Raw genomic sequence first — 22,879 nt, forward strand, 5'->3', positions numbered from 1 at the left:
AAGGCTTTCAGATACTGGTATTTTGGGCCCTCTTCCCTCAAAAACTGTTAGCTTATTACAAGAGTACTCCACAGAGAAGCCCACTGGTTAACAAACCTACTCACACAAGTTTTTTTCTCTGAACTATTCATTGGGGTCAAGGATTCATTAGCTGACACTTGAGGAAAACATTCAACCTAAAACAAGGGAAAACAAACCAGAGGAGCTCTTAGTGAACAGAGACAATGTGGAGGAAAGCACCATAATTAAAAATTGCAAAGATGTCGGATATTTCAGTGATATGTCATACTTATAATATACGCAATATATATATAAAAGGATTAGAAGCAAACCTGTTGGATGAAACATATGGTAGCAGAAAAAAATAGTACGATATTTGGAAAAGCATAAACAGAGTTAGTTATAGGGAAGATAAGGGGGAAATGTAGAATTTACAGATAAGGGACAGAATTTACAAATAATATGGTATATCTAACTATAATTTTTGTTATATTAATGTTTGTATAATTGTATATAACTATGTACAATTGTATAATTGTATTGCAAAGCTTTGAGGACAAGTATAGAAAGAGTGATAGGCACTTAGAAAATGAGACAGTTATTCTAGAAAAAAGTGATATACAGTTGACCCTTAAACACCATGGGTTTGAACTACATGGATTCACATCTATGTACAATTTTTAAATAGTAAACATTATAATACTACACCATCTGTTGGTTGAGTCCATGGATGTGGAACCACAGTTGGCAGGAACCTCATGTATGGAGGAACCTCACATATGACTATAAATCATATGTAGATTTTCAAATGCTCAGAGGTCAGATCCCCTAACCCCATATTGTACAGGGGTCAAGTGTATAATCATGATACTCTATTTGAATTTAACATGACCTCATATGCTATTTTATAGTCATAATAGTAATAAACACTGGTAGACAGATTCCAAGGTGGCGCTCAGTGATCCTTGCCTCCTAATGTTTTTTATTATGTAGCTCACCTCAGCAACATTTTCTGGGATTAGTCTGCAACTACTTGAATAGGACAGAAATGATAGTATATCTCTTCTGAGATTGAGGCTTCTCCGATTGTTCAGTGGGTAAAGAATCCGCCTGCAATGCAGGTGTCACAGGTGATGCGGCTTCGATCCCTGGGTCAGGAAGATCCTCTGGAGGGGGAAATGGCAGCCCACTCCAGTATTCTTGCCTGAAAGATCCCATGGACAAAGGAGCCTGGTGAGCTACAGTCCACAGAGTTGCAAAGAGTCAGACACAACTGAGAGACCAAGCACACACACACATCTGAGCTTAGGTTGCAAAAGATACTGTGGTTTTCCTCTGGGGTGCTGTGTCTCCCCGTCTCTCGGTTCTGGGGGAAGAGCCCTATGGAGAGACCCAAGTTGTGAGGATATTAAGCTTCAGTCTCACAACAGGAAATCAATGTCTATAGTTGATGAATCAAGAAATAACAGGAAAAGCCTCAATAAGGCATGAGAGTCAAGGACAATGGACTTTTATTGGAGGCCTTTTGAATTTCTTTATAAAGTAGCCATTAACTTTCTTAGAAGTTAAGGTTAGAAATATTAAAGTTCTAAATAGGCAACATGGGCAGTCAGGATGGGCAAACGCCTGGTGACTCAGTTTATCTCTGTTAAGAATAACCAGAAGCGCAAAGTTCTCCTTACATTCATTGGTTATCTATCTCTTTTACTAAAATACAGTGATTTTATTTTTATTTTTCATTTTCATTTTCTCTCTTCTAATACTATATATAAAAGGGGCTTCCCTCTCTTCTAGCTCTCAGCTTTTCATTTTTATGTGATCCAGAGACTGAAGTGCTCTTCACTGTGTGTTCTTTCAGAATGATGAGTCAGTGATGGTGGTACTTCTAGCTCAGGATGGTGACTGTGCTTCTCCATGTAAGTCAGGCCATCTTCCTGCTTGTTTTGTGTCCTGTAGACAACATTGGCCAGTGATTTTGCAGCATGTATCTGACTATTTTTGTCCTTTGCAATTCTTAATGTGAGAGAAAATGATTGAAATGCATAAGAGAAAATCAGGTACCACTCTACTCTGTGTGGGGGATGGGGGGGTGGGGGGTTGGCTTTTAGAACAAAGTAGCCTTCCAGTGCTACATGAGAACTTGATGTCTAATCTTTAGTCACGGAATCCTCAGAAAGCAAGGGAATGGGATGAGATTTGCATTTGGAATTCATACTAGTTACTATTATTGACTATTTGTAAATAAGTTGTCTTAATACATTATACTGGTTTCATGAAAGCCAAGGATGCATTAGTATAGCTAGAAGAACTGTTTGTGTTTTGCAGGGGAATGGTGGTATGACTACTTGTTATGTAGTCTAGGTGAGGAGATAAATATTTTTCTACTTGAAAAGCATCTATAAATTTATTTAAGAAAGCACTGACATGCATTAAGAAAGCTACATGTCCCATCGATTCCCAAGTAAATTAGAAATTATTAGTGTTGGCCATGATGTAAGTTATTATAATATGACAGCATTTGGCTTAAGCAGTTTCACCATTTATTAGCTCTGATATTAGAATAAATGATAATGATCATTAAGTGCTATGTACATTATCATTTAACTAATCATGCTTGCAATCTCCTTCTATTAGTCAAACCTCTTTGGGTTAATTAGTCAGAGGAACTGCCTAATCCCGATTTCTAGAGGAATAATGAAATAAAGGAACACTGAAGTATGCTAAAGAAAGTGTTAGTGCATCACCGTTTACCTTATCTATTGGCTTCATTTACCCCCACTCAGTCCATTATAGTAGCTTCAAGGTTAAAAGATTCTGGCAATTTTTTTTATTTTGAAATATAATTGGGCCTATTAAACTATATGCATATATTTTTTCCATTAAAGCACATATGTAGCAGAAAAGTGCTAATATGATATGCAAATAAAAACAAAATTCTTATTTACCAATATATCCATATTGACAGATAAACCAGTAAACACTGTTTAGATTGAGCATTTAAAATGTTAGTAACATTTTATACTTTGATTCTGACAAGTTAATAACTCAAGATGTGTAGAATATCAAGGCTACAAATATAAGATACAACCAGGAGACTTTTATTATTAGTCCTTTTATCTTTCTTGTTAATATAGTTAGGCTAAGGGGTCCTTAAGCTGATGTTTGATAAACTGTGAGCAGAGTTTTATTTAATCCAAAGTATATTTTATCATTGGGTGACAAGTATAATTCCATCCCATTTTCTTAGTCTTTCTCATGTCTCAGAGGAGGAGAAAAAAGAGAAAAGGGTCTTTTAAAATTCATGGTGACCTGTCACGAGGCAGCTTCTCAAATGATGATGATCAGCTGTCTTTGAACGTGCAGGCACAAGTCAGTGAAGGGCATGGTGCGTGGAGAGGTAACCAGTAGAGTCTCCAGGCAGAGAAAAGCACCTCCTCCTGAGAGCGCCCCTGGGTCCACACCACACTTGCACCACTGGCAGTATTGTCCTTTCTAATACGTCTCAGGGTTCTCATCATGTCCTAAACATTGCTCTCCCTGTTTGCTACTCACTTGCTGGAAACTGGACAAAGCCTGTTACTCTCCACTCTACTGATATTAACCTCTTACCTCTTTGTTCACTGATCCGCATTTCCTTTGCTCACCTAAATACAAAAAGACATGAACTGCTGCCGGTGAGAGAGACATGTGCAGTAACAGAATGAAGCAGACAGAGTCAGGAACTGGGTGCTATGTTGTAGCAACTTGGGATTTTCCTAGAAAGTAACACTGTCTTCCACATATTCTTTTATTTTAAAGCCAGGAAAAGGGAAGGTTTGGAAGGCACTGTTTTTCAGCATTTGTGGTGAGTTCTCCTGCCCTGCTGCTAAGCCCTCGCTGTGGTGGTCTCTGTACTCCTGCCTCCGTGCCTGTCTCTTTTGAGAAGTGTGATTTGTACTCATGTGTTCCTCTTCTAGACAGATCTGTAGTCCTATCTAGAAACTCTTTGTAGAGATCTTCTTTAACTCTGTCAATGTCCTCTTTCAAGAAATACCATCTACTATTTCTACATTCTTTTTTTTTTAATAAAATTATTTTTATTATTTAAAACTTTTTTTAACAATTTTATTGGAGTAGTGTTGGTTTACCATGTTTTTGTTGGTTTCAGATGTACAGTAAAGTGATTCAGTTATTATTTCTGGGCCTTTTGGCTAAGATCAAGTGTAGTATCTGATCTTATGCCAAAATCAGGCATTAAAGACTGTAAATATAGATTGTTGCTTCAGCAAAACCTCTCTCAGTGTCACTAAGGTACTTGGCACTGTGCATTGCACTGCACTGGGAAGTATTATTTTATTTATTTAAACCTTTCTTATTCTCTTATACTTCTAGATGGTGGTAGGCTTCCCTGCTGGCTCACAATGGTAAAGAATCTGCCTGCAATGCAGGAGACCTGCCTGGGTCAGGAAGATCCCCTGGAGGGCATGGCAGCCCACTCCAGTATTCTTGCCTGGAGAATCCCATGGACAGAGGAACCTGGTGTTATAGGCCATGGGGTTGCAAAGAGTTGGATACCTGGAGAATCCCATGGACAGAGGAACCTGGTGTTATAGGCCATGGGGTTGCAAAGAGTTGGATACCTGGAGAATCCCATGGACAGAGGAACCTGGTGTTATAGGCCATGGGGTTACAAAGAGTTGGATACCTGGAGAATCCCATGGACAGAGGAACCTGGTGTCATAGGCCATGGGGTTGCAAAGAGTTGGATATGACTGAGCGACTGACACTTGTAACTTTCTTGGTGATGGTGTGGTAGTGGTGGTGGTGGTTTAGTTGTGTCTGACTCTTGCAACCCCATGGACTATAGCCCCGAAGGCTCCTCTCCCCATGGAATTTCCCAGGCAAGAATGCTAGAGTGGGTTGCCATTTTCTTCTCCAGGGCATCTTCCCTAAACCAGAGACTGAACCCACATCTCCTGCATTGCAACTGGATTCTTTACTGCTGACTCACCAGGGAAGCCTTAGAGTTCTTGCCTCATTTTAGATATATACTTTATATAGAAGAATAACATGTATAAAACTACAACTACACACTTCTGAGCATCTGGCTTGATGAATGCTCATAAAGTGACTTACCTGTGTAACCAATACCTCGATCAGGAAAGGAGCCCCTTCCAGCTCCTTCCTCCAGTTCATAACCTCACATCCCACCCTTGTCCTGACTGTGACAGCAGTAACCAGGCTTACTCTTGTCTCTTTTTTTATGAATACAGTCTTACATTTTGTATCCATATTGTTGTATGTGGTTATAATTTGTTTATTCTAATGATTATTTAGTATTCCACCCTGAATATATGAATGTTAGTTCTTTTGTTGGTAGATATTTATATTGTTTCTAGAATTGGGGTATTATAAATAGTACTGTTAAGAACATCCTTGTAGATGTCTTCTGCTTCTAGATCTGTCAGAAATATATGTAGGCGTGTAGTTCACTGAATAAGCATATGTTCAGCTTTAGTGAATACTGCCCAACAAATTTCCAAAATGATTGTACCAGTTTATACTTTCATCAACAGTGTATGAGAATTCATTTCAATAATTCTGGTTGAATTGAGATATCTCATTGTGGTTTCACTTTGCATTTCCCTCATGAGTAACATAAATACTATTCCATGTTCCTTTGGCTTTTTACATAATATTTTTCACATAATATCTCATTGTGTGAAGTGCCTATCTGAGTCTTTTGCATATTTTTCTATTGGCTTGTAGGTGTTTTTCATATTGAGAATAAATAGATTTTGATACAGCTTAGAACTCCATCATAACACTTATGTCAAACTGCCCATTAAAGGCAAGACTATGTTACTTTATAGTAATATAATATTCCACATCACTGAGATCTTTGAGTGAGAGACCTTATATGACAGGTCTGATCAGTACATGTTAAAAAATCAGGATCTTGCCAAGTGTGTAAACTGTTGCTATAAAACATTGTCCTCAATTTGTAACTCACAAACCTGTATCAGAGGTGAACTCTCAAAGTAACAAACTTACAATGCACTTAGATTTAATTTTATAAAATTTGAGTAACTTTTTTTTATAAAATACTTTTGAATAGTGTATTACCATAGAAAAAACTCAGTGCAATGCACGTGATTCTATTATTGATGAGTTAGAACCAGATTAAGTGAATAAATGTATACATTTCTTCTAGAACATTATTTTCATTTATTTGTCACAAAAAAACTATATCTTGCAAGGTCAAATTTTAGCATATTAAGATAGTTTTAAATGAATAAACTTAACATTAAATAAAAGCTACTTTTTTTTTACATTATTTATTTTCAATTGAAAGATAATTGCTTTTCATTATTGTGTTGGTTTCTGCCAAACATTGGTATGAATCACCGTAGGTATACGTATGTATACTCTTACTTTTTAAATGATGATTCTAACCTTTCAGTTCAGTCGCTCAGTTGTGTCCAACTCTTTGCGACTCCATGAACTGCAGCATACCAGGCCTCCCTGCCCATTGCCAACTCCCGGAGTTTACTCAAACCCATGTCCATTGAGTCAGTGATGCCATCCAACCATCTCATCCTCTGTCTTCCCCTTCTCCTCCCGCCCTCAATCTTTCCCAGCATCAGGGTCTTTTCCAGTGAGTCAGTTCTTCACATCAAGTGGTCAAAGTATTGGAGTTTCAGCTTCAGCATTAGTCCTTCCAATGAACACCAAGGACTGATTTCCTATAGGATGGACTGGTTGGAACTCCTAGCACTCCAAAGGACTCTCAAGAATCTTCTCCAGCATCACAGTTGAAAAGCATCAGTTCCTCAGTGCTCAGCATTCTTTATAGTCCAACTCTCACATCCATACATGACTACTGGACAAACCACAGCTTTGACCAGACGGACCTTTGTTGGCAAAAATGTCTCTGCTTTTTAATATGCTGTCTAGGTTGGTCATAACTTTCCTTCCAAGGAGCAAGCATCTTTTAATTTCATGCTGCAATCACCATCTGCAGTGATTTTGGAGCCCAGAAAAATAAAGTCAGCCACAGTTCTACTGTTTCTCCATCTCTTTGCCATGAAGTGATGGGACCAGATGCCATGATCTTAGTTTTCTGAATGTTGAGCTTTAAGCCAACCTTTTCACTCTCCTCTTTCACTTTCATCAACAGGCTCTTTAGTTCTTCCTTGCTTTCTGCCGTAAGTGTGGTGTCATCTGCATATCTGAGGTTAATGATATTTCTCCTGGCAGTCTTGACTCCAGTTTGTGCTTCATCCAGCCCAGTATTTCTTATGATGTACTCTGCATATAAGTTAAATAAGCAGGGTGACAATATACAGCCTTGACATACTCCTTTTCCAATTTGGAACCAGTCTGTTGTTCCATGTCCAGTTCTAACTGTTGCTTCCTGACCTGCATACAGGTTTCTGAAGAGGCAGGTCAGGTGGTCTGGTATTCCCATCTCTTTCAGAATTTTCCATAGTTTATTGTGATCCACACAGTCAAAGGCTTTGGCATAGTCAATAAAGCAGAAATAGACGGTTTTCTGAAACTCTCTTGCTTTTTTGATGATCCAGCAGATGTTAACAACTTGATCTCTGGTTCCTCTGCCTTTTCTAAATTCATAGAAGGAGGAAAAATACGTAGTTCACTAAATATGCCTTGACAAGTTCATCACTTACCCTGCTTCCTTATTTGTGAAATGTCATATTGGACTACCCCCATAGTAAGGATGGGCCATACATACTTGAGCAGCTTCTTTAGAGTTTCACCTTTAACAAAATTCTGATCATTATAATAAACAGCAGTTTATTCAGGATAAGTTAAGAGACATTAACAACTTTAAGGCTTTATTATACATATTGCCACAGTGATGTGCGATGGATGAAGGGATTATATGAATATATACTCCTGCCGGCATCTAGTGACTTGTCCACTCTACATACCCTCACCAGCACTAGATGCATTTAACATTTTTTCAAAACAGTTAGACAAAATGCTGTCTCATTATTTTGCATACTTAATTAGCAATGAAATTGTTTCTTCTTTTTTCTTATTATATTTTAGAAAATATGAGGGACAGGGAGATCAGAAACAGTGGGAAGGAGAGAAACTTTCTCAGTATTTCTTATCAAACTATGTTATCCATTAAGGAAAAACTATAAAATTTAATGCTATCTCTTCTGTCTTATTTTCTCAACTAGGAGCAGTTATTATTACTGTTTATTTGTGATGATTTTTCAATGCTGCTAGTGCTGGAGTAGGTTTTATTTTTACATTTTGGTTATTAATAACAATACATATAACCAACTCCTGTTTTATTGGAGCAATGAGGTAGAGATAGACAGATGGAAATCACAGACAGACCTAAACCCCAGTGGCAATGACTGGTGAAGGGAAAGCTAGGATCTCAGGTAGACTCACACATCCTTCCCTGGGGGATTTGGGTTATTAGGCAGCAGCTAATAGATCTGTGTAGATTCTTGTGACTAATCTGGGTCTACTTGATATCAGCAGAGCCCGCTGAAAGGTAAAGAAACTGAGCCAACCAGCAAACTTTTCCCCTGCACAACTTTGGCCACAATTTTAACAGATTATTTTTCACTGAGTTTATCACATGAATCCATTTAATAAAAGATATTTCAATAAGGAAGGCAATTCTGAATATGATTACTTTGCTAAAACATTAATTTTTTAATTTATAATATACTTTACTTCTAGGAGGTGACTTAGAAAAGAAAGCACAGAACAATCCTGTAATTATAACAGAAAACAGATGATGTAAGAAAAGAGATGCAAGTTGGCCTCTTAGCTTAGAGCTATAATTCTTAACTTCAGAATCCATCAGAAACCCTCGAGGGGCTTATCCAAACCCAGGTTGCTAGGTCCACCACAGAGTTATGAATTCAGGTTTGTGGTAGGCATGAGAATTTGCATTTCTCATAAAGCCCCAGAGGCTGCTCATCCAAGGAACCATACTTGGAGAAACACAGATCTTAAGCTGTTTTTTGTTTCTTGAATTTTTGGAACCATCACTGATTAATATTAGATTTTTTAATTAAATAGTTTCTCTTTATAGCTCATTATCTGATCACACATAGTAGCTGTGTTATTATTTTCATCAATTTCTTCATATAAATATAAAGGATATGATTGGTTATAATTTCTGGTTATTCTGAACCTTGACCACATTAAACACACCTAGAGAGTTTCTAAATGTAACCAACATGGAAGCTTATCTCCACAGATTCTGATTTAATTAGTCCCTGATGGAGCCTGGAACAATAGTTTTGAAACCTTTCCTAGTGGTTCCGGTGCTCATCCAGGGTTGTGATGCATAGATAGAAGACTAGTCCATATTGCCCACAGATAGTCAGGTGGTTTCCTCTGTGCCTTGCCCCCTGCCCCCCATCAATGTGCCCAGCTACTCACTCCCATTTTTATCTGTGTGGTATGCTTTTGGTTCTTAAATATGCTGTTTTGTTCTTCTCTTTATTGAAGTTCATCTGTTTTTGATGAACTATTACTCTAATCTATCAAGGTCATTTTAAAATTGTTTCTTCCTTCTAAAGTGTTTAACTCCTGCCCAAATAAGTATCATCTGCAAGTTTAATGAGCAGATTTTCTATTTCCTAATTGAGACTGTGCTCATTAAGTTTTAATGTTTTAAAATTTTATTGCAAATTATTCCTAGCATGCATGTGATGCTACCTTGACTTTGCCGTGGCCATGCACATTTTCTTCATTATCAGTGAACATTTATTTAGTGCTTAAATGTTGTGTGTTATTGAATCAAGTTCATGACTTGTAAATAGTTGAAAATAAGTGCTGAATCTGACTCTTATGTGGTTTTAAGTCTACGGAGAATATGTATGTAGCATGAGCTGTGTGAACAGCACAGGATGTATAAGCATATAAACACAAAAGTTGTGCACTGTCTCTAGTTCATTGGTCAATGGATGTCCTGACACTCACTGTGGCTACATAGAACAGAGATTAAGAGTGCCAGCTGCCTTTAACTAGCTAAGTAACCTTGAGCAAGTTATTTGCTCCTTGTTCCTCAGTTTTCTCATCTATAAAATGTGATTTTGATGGTTCTTACCTTGATTTGTTGTAAAAATTTGTATCAGATGGTGCATGAAGGATTCTCAACAAAGTCTAATACAGAGCAACAGTTCGAATAAATAGTAATCATTAAGTCAGTTGGGCAGTTGATAGTAGAAGATATTTAAGATTTGGTTTGACAAGACTGATCATTAATAATTGACACTAAGATGTCTGGGACCTGCCCTACTCTGGAACTTCTCACTTGTTCAAGTTTAAGCATGTTTTTCTGTAAGCAGATAGTTTAATTTTCATTGGCAGTGTGCTATGTTTAATATCGAAAGTGTTCTTTGCAGTTAATTGTAACTACTGAGTGGCAGAGCCAGGATTCAAACTCAGGACTTCTGTCTGCAAGATGCTAACTCCTGAATGGTAGCGACAGAGAGAAGAGATTGCCCCAGGCATGAGGGGTAAGGTGAGTGAGAATCTTTTTAGAAAGAATAAGATTCCATAAAGAATAAAGAAGCCAGTATTTGACCATATACTGTGTGTTAAACATTCTTGAGTGCATTGTTTACATTGTCCCATTCAAATTCTCAAAAATGTTAAGTAATCCTTGCCCCAAATCATGAAGCTGATAAATGGCAGAGCTAGGAATTCAACCCAGATCTGTTGGCAGCAAACTCCATTCTCTAAGTCACTTCAATAAACTGCCTGTCCTTGAATGGAGTCAGATTGCTTTTTCTAGAGTAGAAGATGCACTCAGAAATGATTTAGAGTGGACAGATAAGGTGCAGACAGAGGTGCTGTCTACTTCCTGTTTTGTGACAGAGTAAATTGGAAAAAGCAACTGACGGATTTTCTCTTGAGTTTCAGTTCAGTTCAGTTCAGTCGCTCAGTCGTGTCCAACTCTTTGCAACCCCATGGACTGCAGCACGCCAGGCCTCCCTGTCCATCACTAACTCCCGGAGTCTACCCAAACTCGTGTCCATTGAGTCAGTGATACCATCCAGCCATCTCATCCTCTGTCATCCACTTTTCCTCCCGCCTTCAACTTTTACCAGCATCAGGGTCTTTTCAAATGAGTCAGCTCTTCGCATCTGGTGGCCAAAGTATTGGAGTTTCAGCTTCAGCATCAGTCTTTCCAGTGAATATTCAGGACTGATTTCCTTTAGGATGGACTGGTTGGATCTCCTTGCAATCTAAGGGATTTCAAGAGTCTTCTCCAACAACACAGTTCAAAAGCATCAATTCTTCGGAGCTCAGCTTTATTTATTGTCCAGCTCTCACATCCATACGTGACTACTGAAAAAAAACCATAGCCTTAACTAGATGGACCTTTGTTGTCTAAAAAGTAATGTCTCTGCTTTTTAATATCCTTTCTAGGTTGGTCATAACTTTTCTTCCAAGGAGGAAGCGTCTTGTAATTTCATGGCTGCAGTCACCATCAGTAGTGATTTTGGAGCCCGGAAAAATAAAGTCTGACACTGTTTCCACTGTTTTCCCATCTATTTCCCATGAAGTGATGGGACCAGATACAATGATCTTCATTTTCTGAATGTTTTCTGAATGTAAGCCGGCTTATTCACTCTCCTCTTTTACTTTCATCAAGAGGCTCTTTAGTTCTTCTTTGCTTTCTGCCTTAAGTGTGGTGTCATTTGCACATCTGAGGTTATTGATATTTCTCCCAGCAATCTTGATTCCAGCTTGTGCTTCTTCCAGCCCAGCGTTTCTCATGATGTACTCTGCGTAGAAGTTAAATAAGTAGGGTGACAATATACAGCCTTGACGCACTCCTTTTCCTATTTGGAACCAGTCTGTTGTTCCATGTCCAGTGCTAACTGTTGCTTCCTGACCTGCATGTAGATTTCTCAAGAGGCAGGTCAGGTGGTCTGGTATTCCCATCTCTTTCAGAATTTTCCACAGTTTCTTGTGATCCACACAGCAGCTTAGGCATAGTCAGTGAAGTAGCAGTAGATGTTTTTCTGGATCTCTCTTGCTTTTTCAATGATCCAGCGGATGTTGGCAATTTGATCTCTGGTTCCTCTGCCTTTTCTAAAACCAGTTGAACATCAGGAAGTTCACAGTTAACATATTGCCGAAGCCTGGCTTGGAGAATTTTGAACATTATTTTACTAGCCTGTGCAATGAGTGCAATTGTGTGGTAGTTTGAGCATTCTTTTGCATTGCCTTTCTTGGGGTTGGAATGAAAACTGACCTTTTCCAATCCTGTGGCCGCTGTTGAGTTTTCCAAATTTGCTGGCATATTGAGTGCAACACTTTCACAGCATCATCCTTTAGGATTGAAATAGCTCAACTGGAATTCCATCACCTCCACTAGCTTTGTTCATAATGATTCTTCCTAAGTGTGTAAGGCCCACTTGACTTCACATTCCAGGATGTCTAGCTCTAGGTGAGTGATCACACCATCATGGTTATCTGGGTCATGAAGATCTTTTTTGTATATTTCTCCTGTGTATTCTTGCCACCTTTTCTTAATATCTTTTGGTTCTGTTTGGTCCATACCGTTTCTGTCCTTTACTGTGCCCATCTTTGCATGAAATGTTCGCTTGGTATCACTAGTTTTCTTGAAGCAATCTCTAGTCTTTCCTTTTGTAATGTTATTTTCTATTTCTTTGCATTGATCACTGAGGAAGGCTTTTGTATCTCTCCTTGCTATTCTTTGGACCTCTGCATTCAGATGGGTATATCTTTTCTCCTTTGCTTTAGCTTCTTTTCCTTTCTCAGCTATTTGTAACACCTCCTCAGAAAACCATTTTTCTTTTTTGCATTTCTTTTTCTTGAGGATGGTCTTGATCAGTGCCTCCAGTACAGTGTCATGAACCTCCATCCATAGTTTTCAGGCACTCTGTCTATCAGATCTCATCCCTTGAATCTTGTCACTTCCACTGTATAATCGTAAGGGATTTAATTTAGGTCATTCCTGAATGGTCTATCTTTTTGCCTTTTCATACTGTTCATGGGGTTCTTAAGTCAAGAATACTGAAGTGGTTTGCCATTCCCTTCTCCAGTGGACCACATTTTGTCAGAACTCTGCACATGGGGTCACAAAGAGTTGGACACAGCTGAGCGACTAAACTGAACTCAGCTGAAGTGAATGGAACTGAGTGGTCTATTGGTTTTCTCCTTTTTCAATTTCAGTCTGAATTTGGCGATAAGGAGTTCATGATCTAAGTCACAGTCAGCTCCCGATCTTGTTTTTGCTGACTGTATAGAGCTTCTCCATCTTTGGCTGCAAAGAATACAATCAGTCTGATTTGATATTGACCATCTGGTGATGCCTGTGTGTAGAGTCATCTCTTGTGTTGTTGGAAGAGGGTGTTTTCTATGACCAGTGCGTTCTCTTCACAAAACTCTTTATTAGCCTTTCCTGTTTCATTCTGTACTCCAAGGCCAAATTTGCCTGTTATTCCAGGTATTTCTTGACTTCCTGCTTTTGCATTCTAGTCCACTGTGAAGAAAAGGACATCTTTTGGGGGACTTAGTTCTAGAAGGTCTTGTCGGTTTTCATAGAACCGTTCAACTTAAGCTTCTTTGTCCTTAGTGTTTGGGGCATAGACTTGGGGTGCTGTGATATTGAATGATTTGCTTTGAAAACCAACAGAGATCATTCTGTCGTTTTTGAGACTGCACCCAAGTACTGCATTTTGGCCTCTCTTGTTGACTATGAGGGCTGCTCCATTTCTTCTAAGGGATTCTTGCCCACAGTAGTAGATGTAATGGTCATCTGAGCTGAATTCACCCATTCCAGTCCATTTTAGTTCATTGATTCGTAATATGTCAGTGGTCACTCTTGCCATCTCCTGTTTGATCACTTCCAATTTGCCTTGATTCATGGACCTAAAGTAGAAGGCAGTGGCACCCCACTCCAGTCCTCTTGCCTGGAGAATCCCATGGACAGAGGAGCCTGGTGGGCTGCAGTCCATGGGGTCGGGAAGAGTCAGACACGACTGAGTGACTTCACTTTCACTTTTCACTTTCATGCATTGGAGAAGGAAATGGAAACCCACTCCAGTGTTCTTGCCTAGAGAATCCCAGGGACCGGGGAGCCTGGTGGGCTGCCGTCTATGAGGTCACACAGAGTCAGACATGACTGAAGTGACATAGCAGCAGCAGCAGCAGCACGGACCTACCATTCCAGGTTCCTATGCAATATTGTTCCTACAGCATCGGCCTTTACTTCCACCACCTTTTATATCCACAGCTGCACGTTGTTTCTGCTTTGGCTCTGTCTCTTCATTCTTTCTGGAGTCATTTCTCTACTCTTCTCCCGCAGCATATTGGGCACCTATCCACCTTGGGAGTTCATCTTTCAGTGTCATATTATTTTGCGTTTTCATACTGTTCATAGGGTTCTCAAGGCAAAAATACCGAAGTGTTTTGCCATTCCCTTCTCCAGGGGACCACATTTTGTCAGAACTCTCTACCATCTCCTGTCTGTTTTGGGTGGCCGTGGCTTATAGTTTCATTGAGTTAGATAAGACTGTGATTGGTTGGTCAGTTTGATTAGTTTTCTGTGATTGTGGTTTTCTTTTTCTGTGCCCTTGATGGAGAAGGATATGGAAGCTTCCTGATGGGAGTGACTGACTTAAGAGAGAAACTGGGTCTTGTCCTGGTGGGCGGGGCCATGCTCAGTAGATTTTTAATCCAATTTTCTGTTGGCAGAGAAGGCTGTGTTCCTTCCCTGTTCTTTGACCTGAGACCAAACTACCGTGGGTGTCAGGAAGATGATGGGGACCTCCTTCAAAAGGCCTCGCATGTGCACTGTTGTATTTAGTGCCCTGACCGTGCAGCAGGCACTGTCGGCCCATACCTCCTCCGAAGACCCCTGGACGCTCACAGGAAATCTGGGTCAGTCTTCTGTGCGGTCTTTGCACGGAAGTGCAATCTCCTGGTTCTGGCGTGTAGACCGTGGTCCTTTACAGTTAGGTTGAACTAAATTAGAGTGAAATTAGATCCACTTTCAAGGTCAGGAGGGGCGGCCGTAAGGAGATACCCCTCGTCCAAGATAAAGAGCAGGGGCTACCCTTTGCTGGAGCAGCTGTGAAGAGACACCCCACGTCCAAGGTAAGAGAAACCCAAGTAAGATGGTAGGTGTTGCAAGAGGGAATCAGACGGCAGACACACTGAAACAATAATCACAGAAAGTTAGTCAGTCTGATCACATGAAGCACAGCCTTATCTAACTCAGTGAAACTAAGCCATGCCATATGGGACCACCCAAAATGGGCGGGTCATGGAGGAGAGGTCTGACAGAATGTGGTCCAGGAGAGAAGGGAATGGCAAACCACTTCAGTATTCTTGCCTTGAGAACCCCATGAACAGTATGAAAAGGCAAAATGATAGGATACTGAAAGAGGAACTCCCCAGGTCGATAGATGCCCAATATGCTACTGGAGATCAGTGGAGAAATAACTCCAGAAAGAATGAAGGGATGGAGCCAAAGCAGAAACAATGCCCAATTATGGATGTGACTGGTGAGAGAAGCTAGGTCCGATGCTGTAAAGAGCAATATTGCATAGGAACCTGGAATGTCAGGTCCATGAATCAAGGCAGATTGGAAGTGGTCAAACAGGAGATGGCAAGAGTAAACGTTGACATTCTAGGAATCTGCGAACAAAAATGAACTGGAACTGGAATGGGTGAATTTAACTCAGATGACCATTATATTTACTACTGTGGGCAGGAATCCCTTAGAAGAAATGGAGTAGCCATCATGGTCAACAAAATGCAGTATTTGGATTCAGTCTCAAAAACAGCAAAAAGATCTCTGTTCGTTTCCAAGGCAAACGATTCAGTATAACGGTAATCCAAGCCTATGCCCCAACCAGTAACGCTGAAGAACCTGAAGCTGAACGGTTCTATGAAGGCCTACAAGACCTTTTAGAACTAACACCCCCCAAAAATATCCTTTTCATTATTGGGGACTGGAATGCAAAAGTAGGAAGTCAAGAATCACCTGGGGTAACAGGCAAATTTGGCCTTGAAATATGGAATGAAGTAGTGCAAAGGCTGATAGAGTTTTGCCATAGAAGCACTGGTCATAGCAAACACCCTCTTCCAACAACACAAGACTCTACACATGGACATCACCAGATGGTCAACACCGAAATCAGATTGATTCTATTCTTTGCAGCCAAAGATGGAGAAGCTCTATACAATCAGCAAAAACAAGACTGGGAGCTGACTGTGGCTCAGATCATGAACTCTTTATTGCCAAATTTAGGCTTAAATTGAAGAGAGTAAGGGAAACCACTAGACCATTCTGATATGACCTAAATCAAATCCCTTATGATTATACAGTGGAAGTGAGAAATAGATTTAAGGGACTAGATCTAATAGAGTGCCTGATGAACTATGGGCGGAGGTTCGTGACATTGTAGAGGAGACAGAGATCATAGACCATCCCCATGGAAAAGAAATGCAAGAAAGCAAAATGACTGTCTGGGGAGGCCTTACAAATAGCTGTGAAAAGAAGAGAGGCGAAAAGCGAAGGAGAAAAGGAAAGATGTAAGCATCTGAATACAGAGTTCCAAAGAATAGCAAGAAAAGATAAGAAAGCCTTCCTCAGCAATCAATGCAAAGAAACAGAGGAAAACAACAGAATGGGAAAGACTAGAGATCTCTTCAAGAAAATTAGAGATACCAAGTGAACATTTCATGCAAAGATGGGCTTGATAAAGGACAGAAATGGTATGGACCTAACAGAAGCAGAAAATATTAAGAAGAGGTGGCAAAAATACACAGGAGAACAGTACAAAAAACATCTTCACGACCAAGATAATCAGGGTGGTGTGATCACTCACCTAGAGCCAGACATCCTAGAATGTGAATTCATGTGGGCCTTAAGAAGCATCACTACGAAAAAAGCTAGTGGAGGTGATGGAATTCCAGTTGAGCTAATTCAGATTCTGAAAGATGATACTGCAAAAGTCCTGTACTCAATATGCCAGCAAATTTGGAAAACTCAGCAGTGGCCACAGGACTGGAAAAGGTCAGTTTCATTCCAATCCCAAAGAAAGGCAATGCCAAAGAATGCTCAAACTACCGCACAATTGCACTCGTTGCACACGGTAGTAAAGTAATGCTCAGAATTCTCCAAGCCAGGCAATAATGTGGACCATGAACTTCCTGATGTTCAAGCTGGTTTTAGAAAAGGCAGAGGAACCATAGATCCAATTGCCAACATCCGCTAGATCATGGAAAAAGCAAGAGAGTTCCAGAAAACCACCTATTTCTGCTTTATTGACTATGCCTAAGCCTTTGATGTGTGGATCACAATAAACTGTGGAAAATTCTTCAAGAGATGGGAATACCAGACCACCTGACCTGCCTCTGTGAGAAAGCTGTATGCATGTCAGAAGGAAACAGAACTGGACATGGAACAACAGACTGGTTCCAAATAGGATAAGGAGTACTTCAAGGCTGTATATTGTCACCCTGCTTATTTAACTTCTATGCAGAGTACATCATGAGAAACGCTGGGCTGGAAGAAGCACAAGCTGGAATCAAGATTGCTGGGAGAAATATCAATAACCTCAGATATGCAGATGACACCACCTCCATGGCAGAAAGTGAAAAGGAACTAAAAAAGCCTGTTGATGAAAGTGAAAGAGGAGAGTGAAAAGGTTGTCTTAAAGCTCAGTATTCAGAAAACGAAGATCATGGCATCTGGTCCCATCACTTCTTGGGAAATAGATGGGGAAACAGTGGAGACAGTGTCAGACTTTATTTTTGGGGGCTCCAAAATCACTGCAGATGGTGACTGCAGCCATGAAATTAAAAGACACTTACTCCTTGGAAGAAGAGTTATGACCAACCTAGATAGCGTATTCAAAAGCAGAGACATTACTTTGCTGACTAAGGTCCATCTAGTCAAGGCTATGGTTTTTCCTGTGGTCATGTATGGATGTGAGAGTTGGACTGTGAGGAAAGCTGAGTGCTGAAGAATTGACTCTTTTGAACTGTAGTGTTGGAGAAGACTCTTGAGAGTCCCTTGGACTGCAAGGAGATCCAACCTGTCCCTTCTAAAGATCAATCCTGGGTGTTCATTGGAAGGACTGATGCTAATGCTGAAACTCCAATACTTTGGCCACCTCATGAGAAGAGTTGACTCATTGGAAAAGACTCTGATGCGGGAAGGAATTGGTGGCAAGAGGAAAAGGGGACGGCAAAGGATGAGATGGCTGGATGGCATCACTGACTCGATGGACGTGAGTCTGAGTGAACTCCGGGAGTTGGTGATGGGCAAGGAGGCCTGGCGTGCTGAGATTCATGGGGTCGCAAAGAGTTGGACATGACTGAACTACTGAACTGAAATTAGAGTGAGTCAGATTTATTTATCTGCATATATAAACAATTTTTTTAACTCTAAGATTATTTGTTTTTGTTCTTGACTTGGTTTGGTTGTCCTTAACTGAAAATCTACGTAATACAATAGTAATACAATACAATCTGAACTCTGGAGATACCATTTGATGCTAATACGATTATTTTTACCAGACAATAAAATATTCTTACTTTTCATACTTACTACTAATGCGAATAACAGCTTCTTACTACTAATAAGGGCTTCCATGGTGGTTCAGACAGGAAAGAATCCGTTCACAGTGTGAGAGACCTAGGTTCGATCCCTGGATTGTCAAGATCCCCTGGAGTAGGGAATTGTGATCCACTCTAGTATTCTTGCCTGGAGAATCCCAGGGACAGAAGCTACAGTCCTTAGTGTCACCAACACTTACACTTTCACTACTAATAAAGTGTTTACTTTTTAAAATCCTTTATAAAATGAAAATAAATGTGTGTTTTAGTAAAAGGATATAATTTCTGATCAGATTGTTTATTATCTAAGTCTTATACCAAAACCCATAGCCAGTGCTCAGTGAGAGTTCATTTCTCTCTCTTTACACCAACTTCACCACATCCCCAGATAATAATTTAAGCATTCTGACTAAATTGAACGTCATTATGCTTATTGTACATACCACTAATTTTGTTTTCAGTTAGACTTCTTCCATTTTAGAATTTGTGCTTACTGTTGTTGTGGCGGGGGGGGGAAACCTGAAGTTTTAGAATTACTAAATTACTATTAATAGTTGTATAGCACAACACAGTTGAGGTAAAGAGAATGTTATAGGATAGACTTGGTTTTGAATTTCAGCTTTACTGCTTATATCCTGGCAGTTACTGAGTCTCTTTGCACCTTGGTTTCATCTAATGCCAGTGAGCCAAACTTATACCCACCTTATAGGATGACTGTGAAAACTGAATTTAGCAAGCCATGCACAACACTGTGTATTCATTAAAAGTTAACTGTTATTATTGATGATAATAGTTAGTTCCATGCTGACAGGAGTGTTGGTTGAGAAGGGGAAATAGTTGAGTTTTGAAAATTTTAGCCAAGATGAGAAGGTCGTCCTCTGCCAAATCCTAGCAACTGGGCCTCCCTGCCCCATGCTGCCTGCACATTCTGCCCTTCCTGGCTCGTGAAGTGCTCTTGGATCAGATCTCAGAGTGGTTTACATGACTGTGAGTGGCACTGATCCAATTATGCAGCTCGCCTGAAGAGCCATTTAGTGGGAGCCAAGGTAGCTTATTTCTGTGTCATTTAGATTAATTTTTCCATTTAACTTCTATTACTACGAAACCCATTGCAAGATATTTCCAGTTTTCTGCTTTCAAAATTTACTTTTAAAAGCAGTGATAAATAGGCTCCTATTTGATTTTAAATGGTTTTCTTTAACTACACAATTTTAGCTCCACATAAAAATTGCTTAGATGTTGTTGTTCCTTTCTCCATAAAATTGCAAACACCTAGGGTTTGGTTGAATATCCAGTTGTAAGGAAGCTCAATGTTAATTTTTCAAAGGTTGTATATATTTCTGACATAGCAACTGATTGAGGGAAAAATGGGTTTGTATATTGTTGCAGCAGTATAAGTAACAGCTGCCTCTTAAAATAGGAAATAGAAAAACCAAGTTAAGAGACATCTAATGTGATCACTAATTATTTTACTGGAGTTTTAAAAAATGTATCAATAATGGGTTTTTGTTTCAGGCTATTTGCATCCAGAACCTTGGCTTCCAAAATTAAGAAATCAGCTCTTATTAATTAAACTTAAATATGACGGCAGAGATCTTTGTGCTGTGAAGCGAGAGCCTGATCTCTGGCTGTTTGGATCTGTACTTGGTGTAATGTGGTGCACTGTTCTCAGCCAAAGCCCTGTGTTGTCTGGGCAACTCCCGTTGCCATAGCAATGAAATTCTTTTGCGGGAGCAGGGCGAATGCTAATTGTAGCCATTTGTTGTTCCTTCTGTCGATCCCTTTACTAGCACAGTTGTAGAGCAGCCAGAGATTCTGGGTGAACAGCACGAAGTGCCCCCAAAAGCATTACTGCTGAAGGCAACCGGCTGCTCTGCTTAAAAAATCACTGGAGCAGCCGCCGGTTCAGGCAGTGCCGCTGTGTGGGCAGAAGCACAGTGTGGCTCTGGCCTGACAACTGTTGAGCTGGGCCTGGGAGGGAAAGAGAAGGCTGTTTGAAACCTGTTGAGAAGGTGCTGATGACATGGAGATTAATTTGACACCAGTCCCTCGGAGGTAGGTAGGCATATCATAACAACTGTTTATCCAGGCTAAAAGCAGTACTGGAATGCCCAGAGGCTGTGGGAGACAGATCAGTGGTTCTTCCTTTCATTTCCATCCGAAACTGCATTGCTGTGGCCTAAGGTAAAATGATTCATTTGGTTGGAACCAACCAATTGTAATTCACATAGGTATTAGATTCAGTTAATATTGGTAACTCCCCACTCTCTTTATAATCCCTTATTTTTAGAGACTCATGATTTAGCTGCCAGAAATGAGTTGAAACTGAAAATCATCTCAACATAAATGAGAACAGACTCCTTTTGAAAAATAAATGACCAAGTAATATCTACCAATTATGTGGTCTATCATGCTACTTTAATTCAAGAAAATACTATTAACCTAGCTCATAATTCATTGTAAAGTCTAATTGCTATAGGTGCTTGGGTAAGAAAAAAAATATTATAATTGTAAGAGAAAACATGTGAGGCACAATTATATTATTACAGTACATTTTCCCTCTAAAAGTGTACTGACCCATAAAGATTGGTCAAGTTCATGAGACTTTTAAAAACTAGCTTCTGTGTAAGCTTAGTAATAAATTTCAAGGTAGTTTTTATAAGGTATAAATTTAATGTATCTGCCTCTTAATATATGTGCCTCTATATTAATAGACTGAAGGTACATCCTAACTGAAATGTCCTTAAAATGTAGAGGAACTGATATCATAGGCTTGTTATACAAAACTATACCTCATCATAGTTTTTTGGTTTATATTGAGATGGTCAGATTAGCTATAAGGATAGTGCATCATAACCACAGATTCTTATTTTTACTGGGGAGTAGGGAAAGAAGTCTTTCAAGTCAACATTTTTTGTTTTCTTTTTTTTTCTTGAAAGAACTGCATGTATATTAAATATTTTTATTGCTTGTCTTGCTCTTTACAGGGAGGCAACTACCAGAATATCATTCAGTGTACTGAAAGAAATTGGTTTCTGATGATAGCGATCATAACAAGTCATTTGTGTGCTTCAAACAGTAAACAGATTAGTCCCATTCCATTGTTTAAAATAGATATTCAGCCCATAAGTTCCAAGGAGAGAAGATTTGAAATTTGTTGAAATTTTCTAAGATACACAGTTTTCTTTTCATAATTTTCAATTAAGAGAAGAAAATATCTGTAAACTATATAATAAACACTATTTTTGAGTATTATCTATATCTTACTTGTGAACTTCATATGCAAGATATTATAGATATTCCTTAATAAACTTTTTTGGAGTTATTTTAAAGATTATTTTTACTAAATCTTCAACATTAAAATATTTGGTTGTACTTCTAAAACACTACGTTCTCAGTATAATAAATGAAAAAAAGAGCTTAAGTGGGTTGCCATTGCCTTCTCCAACACATGAAAGTGAAGTCACTCAGTTGTGTCCAACTCTTCATGACCCCATGGACTGCAACCTATCAGGCTCCTCCGTCCATGGGATTTTCCAGGCAAGAGTACTGGAGTGGGTTGCCATTGCCTTCTCCGAGCATGGCTTCTGGCCACCCTTAAATGATTAGGTCTCCCATAGAGTTCCAAGAATGAGTGAAGTCTAACCTTATCACCAGCCTGCACAGAGAGAATTTTTGTCAACACACCACTTAGTAGTGGACTGGATGATAACTGGCCGGATAGATTTCCGTCATGATCAGTCCTCAGTAGCCCTCTGGAGAAATCAGAGTAGACCATCCATCCTCAGTCAACCAAGGTTCTTTTCCTTAATAGCTAGAGATGAAAAGACTAAAATCTGATTATGGGATGAGGAATGCTCTCATATCAAGAAATGTTCTGAAAGCACATCATAGAAATTAAGCCTCATCCAAAAAGCCATCTCTTTGAAGTACCTACAGATTTCTTCCAGGGGCAGAAATAGACCATTGCTGCTTGTGTCCAGAGCCAGCCACTGTGGAAACCCACAGCCCAGCTTGTCCTGTTGGGTGATCTGTAGAACTTTGCTCTGAATGATGTAACATGCCAGCACCTGGCTCACTTGGGCCAAACAAACTGAAGCATTCCCAAACAACTTCCAGGGAAGGTGACAGCCCACAGGCATTTAGAATCAGGTTGCTTGGTAGGAGTGAGTCTTAGAACAAGCTCCGTCTGGGAAGCAGGAGTTGACCGGGGAAGAAGGAGTCCGGGGCCCGAGCTGCTTCTCCTGCCTCAGTCTGGTGTGGGTGGTGGGATACTCTTTTCCTG

General features: G+C 39.7%; 1 protein-coding gene and 1 pseudogene across 1 annotated transcript in view; both read left to right on the forward strand.

Annotated features, from left to right (window-relative positions):
- The window catches only part of DIAPH3 (diaphanous related formin 3), a 566,408-nt gene that overhangs the window by 439,278 nt on the left and 104,251 nt on the right, over nt 1–22,879 (forward strand). The gene's annotated exons all lie outside the window — the stretch shown is intronic.
- Nucleotides 4,171–4,333, forward strand: LOC120883406 (annotated as a pseudogene).

Source organism: Oryx dammah, unplaced genomic scaffold, assembly GCF_014754425.2.
Source record: "Oryx dammah isolate SB20612 unplaced genomic scaffold, SCBI_Odam_1.1 HiC_scaffold_24, whole genome shotgun sequence".
Taxonomy (NCBI): domain Eukaryota; kingdom Metazoa; phylum Chordata; class Mammalia; order Artiodactyla; family Bovidae; genus Oryx; species Oryx dammah.